The sequence below is a fragment of the Vitis riparia genome, chromosome 18 (genome assembly GCF_004353265.1).
Source record: "Vitis riparia cultivar Riparia Gloire de Montpellier isolate 1030 chromosome 18, EGFV_Vit.rip_1.0, whole genome shotgun sequence".
Taxonomy (NCBI): Eukaryota; Viridiplantae; Streptophyta; class Magnoliopsida; order Vitales; family Vitaceae; genus Vitis; species Vitis riparia.
The window spans coordinates 16,906,388-16,914,499 of NC_048448.1; the positions used below are offsets into that span (position 1 = coordinate 16,906,388).

The window sequence follows — 8,112 nt, forward strand, 5'->3', positions numbered from 1 at the left end:
AAAATGTTAAGGATGGAAAAATTTTGAAGATCTGAAATTAATTAAAAACCAGAATTGAAGAATTTATTTACAAAATAGGGTTTAAGAAAATTGTTTTCAAAAATAAAAAAAAAAAAATTATAGAATGAGAGATGGCACGTGGCATAAGGATGGTCATGCTAAAGGTGGCCATGCAAGATCCTCATCAATGAGGATTTGACTAAGTGTTCCAATGGTTGAATTGTAATCAGAACATAAGATTGATTACCTGATATGACCTTACTAGTCTTCCTGATGGGCTTCAAGATTCTTCAATTTCGATTCTAATTCATCCCCTTCACCTTCACCCTCTCTAAATTCATCATCATCTCCTCCTTCAGGGTCATTCTCATCCAAGGATCCAAGAACATTAGGAAATTCATTAAATATATTCTTCACCTCATCAATGCCTTCATCAGAGATGAAATTTCCATTAATGTTAAGCAATTTGGACTCAATCTTATGCACCACAGCGCAAGCCGAGCACCTAGCCCCAGCCCTTCTTTCAATGGCAGCTTGCAAGCATTGAATCACACGTTGCCTCTCAGCCTTTGAACTAATCGGGGATCCTTCAGTGCGTCTGAGATAGAACTCCAAATATGCTTTACCTCCCGCGGTGTTAATGGTTGCATGAAAAACAACATACTGTCTGTCAATGTATAAGCAACATCAAACAGAAGCTTCCTTCGACCCTTGCACTGAACATTCACAACAGAGTAACCCCTTTCCACCCAATTTTGGACAGTGACAGCAAGTGATTCAGAAGCAGACCTTATTATAGGCCCTCGTTCATAATCGCGGTCTGCAAACATCATTTGATGCAGTCTTCTCTCAGTGTGAGTGACAGCAAGGGAATCCGAAGTTTTTGTGCTTCGAATATCATTATCTCCCTTCAGAACATTCCTTAACCGTCCTTCAATTCTATCAATCTTTTGAGAATCCTTGATCGGGTTCCCTGAATCGCAGTCCTTCACATAAATGAGAGAGGCAATTCTTTCATTGTGAGTCCACATTTTAGAATCTACCACCTTACATTCCAGGTCTGCCCGTACTGCAAACACCTCTGACAAAAGACCAAGGCGATCAGTCCCTGTTAGCTTCAATGCCGTCAGACCATTAAAACTGTTGAATCTTACATGATGAATGCAACCAAGAGACTGTTCAATGTAGTTGATAACGCTCTCATCCGTCAGTTTATTTCCATTTAGATCAGTTACATGGAAAACGTCTATGAACCATTTTCCATCAGAGGAGATGTAAGCTTTCTCTATGGAGAGGTTCAGATTCGTGAGATCCTGTACGGCTTCCAAAAGTATTCCGTGTTTTTTAACACTGTCCACCTTGACAATCGATCTTTAACTCGAACCTGAAGAAGGGATCGCACCCAACGTTGCCTGCGAGTGTTTGGCTGCCGGAATGGCCGATAACCAGGAACTGACAGAATGGGTTTGAGTCATAGACTGATTGCGGCTTTTTCGCTCTCTCTCTTCATCCTCATTGTCATCGTCCTCATCTTGGGATTTGAGCACAGATTCACTAACGGACCATAATATGAGTTGCATAGCTCATCCTGCACAAATCAATCCCTACAGGCGAAATGGAATGAAAACGGCAAGCCATGTGACTTCGGCATCTAGAGCTCAATTCAAAAGTGTTTGGTCAGACAGCATGCAGCCACTCTTTCCACAAGTGGAGGACGTGAATAGTGGTAAGCTAAGTACCATGGAGGCCCAAAACAGGTGGGCTTGAACCTAGCGAAAATTCCTATAATTCGATCCTTTCAATGAGCCTTGATTTTCGGTGCTTTAAACGTTTCTTGACAATAGATGAGAACCTTAATGAAAGCTTTGGGTTCAAGTATTTGAGCCAAATTTCCATCAATAGTTTGTTCTCATTCTGGTAGGCACAAGCACAAGGTGGACAAGGAGTGATGATATCGCTACAGAAATACGAGAAGGAAACGCAGCATCTTGGTTTTGCAGTGGCCACCAGCTGTGAGTAGGTGCATCAGTAAGTTTCCCGCCGGCCATCAAATGAGAGGGAAAATGAAGGAGCTTCAATGGTAGCTTGGCGTCCCGGTGATGGCGGAGGCGTTTCGCCGCTGGCGGCTTCGAGGACAGCTTTGCTTGCTTAATTAGGTGCAAATTCCCTCTGGAAGATCTGGGTGAACAAATCTTTTCCTTCTCCTTCAAGCTACCTACAACTCGCTCTTTTCCAGTCTTGCTACCTTGCTTGCTCCCTCAAGCCCATGAATATCCTCACCTCTCTCTCTGCTATCCCCCCAAAATCATATCTCCTCCCCTGAAGAGCTCCATTGTCCAACCTCTCCTCTAGCTTGCTCTGTTTTTCTTTAGCTTATAAGGTCTCTTTCCTAGTCTTAAAACCTAGTGATCTCTTTCAGGGGAAAACAGAAGAGCAAGAAAATAGGAAGGGGAACAGAGTATGGAAGAAAACAAGTAAAATGGTCCTCAAAGAAGGCTTCACATCATGAGTTATCCGTGAACCTTCTCTGATTTAGGTGAGGAAAACAGTATCACATACAAATAAATGACAAGACTCTTGGGTACTTCACATCAGAGACAAGGCGTACCAAAGTTACCAATATGAATTCAGGATTATATCTCAACAAGGAATAGGTGGCCTTCATTATCCACCTCAAGCAAACCAGCAAATGTTCACGCATCAACAAGAGATATGGAAGAGTGGTAAATAGCTAAAAAAAAAAAAAAACCATCAATAAGCATACAACAATCATACCTGTGAATTCTTTCTCTAGCAAAAATCAGCACGACTCCAAGTTTTGCTCCATAAAATGTCTCTCTCTCAACAGCTTCTCCTCCAAAGATCTCTCTGCCGCTTCCCACAATGCTCTCCCCCTTCTCTCCAGAAACCTCCCCTCCTCGGCAGCTCCCTCTCTCCTTTTTCCCCCCGTCTTTTTTTTCCTCTTCTCCCTCTAAAGGAACCCCAGTTGTGTATCCTAACCAACTCTGAAAAGCACCCCCCAAGCACCACTACCCCCTGCTGCTGCCACCAGAAGCCTCCTCTCTCATACGCTCCTGGCAGCTAGCACTAATGGCCAGCAGATTTTCTCAGAATCACCTTTACAGGTGTCAACCCCTGATTGCTCATCCAACTCCACTATTGTGATTCTCTAGCAGCTAGTCAAAATGTGACACATGGCTTCCCCTAGATGGTGACACCTGGCTAAAAGCAAGCTGCATAAAATGAGCCCCAAATGGGGGTCTACACATTCATGTTATCGATAACCCTTAGTTATTCATACCATTGATTCCGTGTAAATCTAGTCGGGCCATTTAATAAAAAACATTTATAAAACCTATGACCTCATAGTAGCGTAGCAACGCTACTATAGTATAGTGGCTCTAGGGTCGAACTCTGGGATGGGTTTTCATTCTACCAGTGATATACTCAAGATTAGAAATCGACTTTAATGATTTCCTTTATCAAAAACTTAAAGTTTAAAAGAAAATAAAATTTGTTTTGAAGGTGTTTGAAACTAAATTAACATAAACTAATTAAAAATGGAAGAAAGAAAGTCTCCCGAAGCTAAGGGTTGCTAGGATCAAGTTCAGAATGCAAAGTGGAAAATTCCGGATTTTTCTCCTCGCATTAGGGATTTAACCTATAGTTATTTCCCGAACCGGTATAGGTTTAACAATGAAGATTTAATCCATAAAAAGTCAATAGAAATGGTAGTCAAGGTCCATTAATGGCTTTAGACACTATGGGTCTTCACCTTGAACCACTTTCCAATGGCTCGTACATGATAACTAATGGACTGATATGGATTTAGCAATAAGCATCCACAGAGACCTGAAGCTTACCATGTATTGGCCATTCAAAGTGATTCTAAGGGATTTAAAGCAAAACTTTGGATTTAAAAGCCATTTATGAACTCCAACTACCTGTATTTAATGCACGAGAGTTTTCCACCTTTGCATCTGGACTTTTCACCTAGCTTCCTTCACTCCAAGAAACCAAAAGTTTAGCCTCTCATCCTCTGGGAAAGCATCCTCAGAGGTTGTTTGGCTTCCGAGAAAAAGAAAATAGTAAAGAGAAAAGGAAAATGAGAGAGCTCTATTTTTCACTAAGTGTAAAACATAACATATATGTTAGTTGTTTTCAAGAGGTGATTTCCACCCCTTATATAGTCTTTACAAAAGCAAAACTTGTGATTGGCTTGTTACAAGGATAAGAAAGGAAATTACATAAAAAATACATAAGAAAATATCTAAAGTGGAGTCGGCAAAAACAGAGGAAAATTCACACCACGCATGGGCTGTGCGAATTTGGAAGGTGTTGTGCGAATTTCGCACAATGTTCGCACAAGCTGAAGGTGTTGTGCGAATTTCAACGTGTTGTGCGAATTTCGCACAAGCCTGGAGTAGTTGTCTTCTGAAGGCCATATCTTACTCATTTCAGCTCCAAATCATACACGGTTTGAAGCGTTGGATTCTTGACTTCCTGAGCTTTGAAATGATATATAGCATGTAAAAAATGGACTTCGGGAAGTGCTCAAAAAGTGCAAAAGAAGACTGCAGCTGCTGTCCTCTGTTTTCTTCACTTTGCTTGCTTTTCCTCTTTGCTTCTCTTTGCTTCTCTCCTTTGCTTGGCTTGTCTTAATAATCCAAAAAGCTGTCAAAACACTAAAACTAGCCACAAATATGATTAGAAGTCATTGCTAGGTCCTTAACATGCCAATTGGAATAAAGATGGAGAATTACTACACAAAAGTGCTTAAAACATAATGACTTAAAGGTGTAAAATAGCACTTTTTGGGTAGTAATCACTCCCCCCAATTGACACATTGCTAGTCCCTGAGCAATGAAGGAGAGAAAAAGAAAGAAAAATAGATAATATAATATTTTACAAAATCAGGCTGATTACTCCAAAAAATAATCAAGTGGCATGATTGGATCAAACTCTCACATGGCAAGTCAAGGATATAAAACTCAATCATCAACAAGAGTCATCAAATAACTTACCTATCACAACATACAAAGAGTGGGCATTATGCAAATTTGAGTATCAAAATAATTTCCACTCCCAAAGGACCAACTCTTAATCTTTCACAAAAATCTAAGTGTTAAGGTGCTTAGTTTCCAGTTATAGTATGTCAAACTATATTCTCCCCCCAACTAAGGTTTTTCTCTAACTTTAGCAACACTAACTCATATATAAAAGGCTAAGAACGCACCTATATATATATATATATATATATATATATATATATAAATACTCCACCCATCCACCCATGTAACGAGCAGTGAGGTCAGTGACTCCCAACCAGTAAAGGCTTAGGCCACTAGGCTTTAAAGATTTTCACCATATACCCCTCGGACCTTGCTCGGGTTTCAAAGCAAGTGAAGCAAAAAATTTTTCATAAGACACATTGGCCTTTTATAAGGTGTCCCAACACTAATAGAATGAGGTCAATGACACCAAGTCGAAAATTTCCTAAGTTTAGGGGGTGAGAAAGTTTTCCATCTTATAACTGGAATCTAATGTGTTCAGTGTGTGAAAATATTAGAGTGGAAGACTTAAGATTGAAATCAAAAGGAGCTTCAACAATTTATCAACTTTAATAAGCATAATACAAACTCTGAGGAAAATGGCAATAAGATAAGAATATAATTTCTCCCATTTACTTTTGAGAATTTATCTTTGAGAAAACAAAGAGAGTTTGCAAAAAAATTTGTTAGCAAAATAACTTAACCAAAAATTCAACAAATTACTTCCTCAACTCTCCCCCCAACTAGGATGAACATTGTCCCCAATGTTCCAAAAGCAAGAGATAATAAAAGGGAGGAAGTGATACCTCCTGATAGTAAGGGACTCTGAATGAACAGGAGAAACCACATGTTGCATAAGAAAAGAAAAATCATAAGAGTGATGATTAGAGGAAATAAAAAGGAATAGCTAAAATACACAAAAATGAAGATGTCTATATAAACTGAGAGAGTACAATATACAAGATAAACATGGAATACATCCAATCCCAGTATAAAAGTGGTCCAAAATATATAAGACATCCAAAAACATAGAATATAGATACAAAAAAGGAGAGGAGTGATCGTATAATCAAGTAGTAGGCTTCTCTGGTGGATAGGAGGGGTCCTCCGCTGCAACTATGGAAGGAACCGCTACAGGTGGAGCTGGTGGCAAAAGACCGAGGTGCTGCTGAGAATGAGAGTCTGCTAGTCCTGCTGAAGCTGGAAGTGGTCCATCCGCTCCATAATGGCCGTCCAAGTAGTGGTCAGAGTCTGGAAAGAAGTGAACAAGGCACGATACTCTGCACCAGGGATAGTAATAGGCGGCTCTGAGGTAGGAGGAACAGCAGGTGGGGCATCAGATGATGCTGCCTCTGGTACTGGCTGTGGAAGAGCTGAAGTGGATGGAGCAGGAGGGACTTCTCTTGGCTCGGGAAGTTCTGGGGAATGCTGATGGAGCCGTATCTGATTCCATTGGTCAAGAGAGAAGCTCTCTCGACAATGGTGGCGGGGCTCAGAATGAGGGTCTACAGGAAAACCCATATGCGCCAAAACATGGCATAGCAGCCGAGGGAAAAGTAAATGAATGGTGTCTGCCCTCGCAAGACGCCGCGTATGCACCTTCTCCTCAAAATGGAGGAGAGCGGCCATAATCAAATGATGGGGGCCAAAGTAGTAGCCCTCAGAGATACGGAATAATGCCTTCATAATAGCCCCTCGCCTCTGCACTCTATGCTGAAGAGGAAAAAGATTAGCGCGAAGCACCACATCAACTAGGAGCATCCCTAGGGGAAGCTCCCTCCTCAAAATGGTCATCTGGGAAGATGTCCCTCGAGAGAGGATACGAACCATGTCCCACTCAGAAAGTGGGGCCCAGCGTCTAAATGCAGCGGGATCTGTTGGTGCAAAAGGGATATGGAAAGCATCGGCAATCTGTGTAACCCCCAAAATAACCTAGCGTCCATCAATGGTAAAAAGGATCGAGGCTGGCACCGGGATGCCACGAATAGTCATAGACTGGTAAAAGTCTAAAGCTACTCGAGGATAAAAGAACTGGGTTGGAGTCATAAAGGGTATAAGATGGTACCTCTCAAGTAGGCGGTATGAATCCTACAACAGGCTGCTGTCGCATAAGAGAGTGTTCAAAATATGCCTCGACATAAAATCCTCTCGATCGGCAATCGGAGTTGCCCTCAATGGGCGAGCTAGGTCTAGGGTGCCTGGCGGAAGGAGGTTGAGACTGTGAATCCCGAGGTGCTCTGGAGGACTCTCCTGGCTCTGAAGTCTTGGCTTTCTTTGTAGGAGGACTCCGAGGTGGAATTTGTGTAGGGGCCACAGGCGTGGCAGATGCTCTCCTCGTATGGTATCTGCTCTGAGGGGCAGAATCAGGTAAATGTGAGGGTGCATCTAGTGGGGCCCGCACAGGGGCGGCTCTCTGACTGCTCTAGGGAGCTGAGGTATATCCTCCTCGGGTCTTAGGCATGATGAAGCGATGAAATGAGGCTCAGAGCTTGGGATTGGGGAGGGTAGGGATGGAGAAGCTGAAAAATTCACACAAGGGAGGGTGTTGTGCGAAAATTTCGCACAAGGGGGGGGTGTTGTGCGAATTTTTCGCACAAGGCACTATTCACCCGCCCTTTTGAAAAATTAAGGCTCGTTCAAATGGTGAAAATTTTTGGCTTTTGAGGGTGGGAAATGCTGGCTTAAGTAGGAAAAGGATTTTTCATGGTGGCTAGGCTTGGAAAATGGAGCTTTTAAAGAGGAGAATTGAGAATTTGAAGCTCCCATGGCTGGCGGTAATGGGTTTCTTAAGAAGAAACCGTGGCTTGAATCCTTAGCTTGAGGCTTTGATTTTGAAAAATCAATGTGGGGTTGGGTTTATGGATGGATTTAGAGTGTTGAGTGAAGAATTGAAGGGTTTTTTTATGGTGGAAGGAGGAGATAGAGCTGAAAATTGAAGGAGTTGACTGTTGTGAATAGTGATGGCCGCGGCTATGGAGTGAAGCTATGGAGATGGGCTGCCATGGTGGTGTTGAGGATAGGGGATGATGAAGGAGAGGAACTTTGTGGATGGAAATGGGTG

At 42.1% G+C, this 8,112-nt stretch overlaps 1 pseudogene; it reads right to left on the reverse strand.

The window, feature by feature from the left end:
* Positions 1 to 261: 261 nt before the first annotated feature.
* LOC117905470 lies at positions 262 to 1,580 on the reverse strand (annotated as a pseudogene).
* Positions 1,581 to 8,112: the final 6,532 nt, after the last annotated feature.